We start from the raw sequence: 1328 nt of genomic DNA, 5'->3' as shown, positions 1-1328 counted from the left end.
AGTTAATATTAAGAGACTTACGTTTTAGACACCATATTGCCTGTTTTTGTTCTAAAACAGAAATAATTCCAAACACAGCCACAGTTTTGCCACTTGCTTGAGCAACTTAATATATAAATCTAGAAGTAAATGCAAAAGTAAAAAACATTGAATAATGCGTTTAATTTTCAGTGACAATGTTTGGATTTGAAATCAAAATAATGGATAAATGTTGTGTTTGTGGTAAACAGCCATGATTCAGTAGCGGACTCCTGTGTGAAAGCACAGTCCGTGCTGCTTCCCCCCTCACAAGAGTCACCTAAGAGGGGAATTCCCCCCATTTTCAAAAATGAAATTCAGGGCCTGAATAAATGTCTAAAAATCCTGATTGGAGTATCACTATATATAGTTATAAATGATAAAAAGAATGCTTTAAAAAGATCGGTATCGGCAGATACTGCTGCTTTCTGTGATCGGCCTCAAAAATCCTGATCGGAGCACCCCTAACCAAAACGTTGCAAAAGGTCAAAGTTTTAGTTTGACGCATATAGCAGAGAGTTGCTTGACGTTAAAAAGAGTTATTGAGTGCAATAAGTTGCAGAAAACAACTCTTTGCCGTCTCGTCTTGCTGTCTGAGACACACCTGAAGCGCACGTACATGACACATCTTGCACAGCGTCTCTTCCGTTCCGCCGTACACGTGCAAAGCACGCGCACAAACACAGAGACGCTTTTCAGACAGCACGCGAACACAAGAGTTGATTCGTCTTTCGCATCTCCTCATGTTTGAATAGACACACACACAGAATTATGTCAAAATACCCGTCTCGACGATCATTCTTGTAAACGCAGTCAGTTATGTTTTAAATTCAATTCAAATTTATTTGTACAGCATTATAGTACAGTTTATTTAATTCATACAGTGAACACTATGCAGTGTTATTTTACACTTAATAATTACATTTCTGTACCTGAATACTACGGTTTATTTTATCTATGCTTGTAAATTGTGTATTTGTCTTTTTTTCTTTTTCTTTCTTTCTTTTTTTTTACTGACTGTTCACTTGCCTTTAATCATGTTTGAACTTTCTTAGACTATAGTTTTTGCTGTGGTATATGAAGAAGTACTTAAAGTGTATAGAAAAAAAAGTCACAATGATATAAAATTAGTGTCATTACTTTTTTTTGTTTGTGTGTTCACACTGATGTTAAAATGACATTTTCTGATTTGTGACATTACTTATTAAGTAATGCTAAAACACTGCTGGTCACTTTCAGAAGTTGTAGTGATTCTTTCTTTTCCAAGAAAGAATGTGAAACAAATTGGTTATATAATTTTCATTTTTAAA

At 34.7% G+C, this 1328-nt stretch overlaps 1 protein-coding gene across 1 annotated transcript in view; it reads right to left on the bottom strand.

The window, feature by feature from the left end:
• Positions 1-1328, bottom strand: part of LOC107751257 (acetyl-CoA carboxylase-like) — a 69751-nt gene that overhangs the window by 58359 nt on the left and 10064 nt on the right. The window lies entirely within an intron of this gene.

This window comes from Sinocyclocheilus rhinocerous, unplaced genomic scaffold, assembly GCF_001515625.1.
Source record: "Sinocyclocheilus rhinocerous isolate Xijiao unplaced genomic scaffold, SAMN03320098_v1.1 scaffold1083, whole genome shotgun sequence".
NCBI lineage: Eukaryota > Metazoa > Chordata > Actinopteri > Cypriniformes > Cyprinidae > Sinocyclocheilus > Sinocyclocheilus rhinocerous.
Note: the sequence above shows the minus strand (reverse complement) of the source record. Positions and strands in the feature narration are given on the sequence as shown.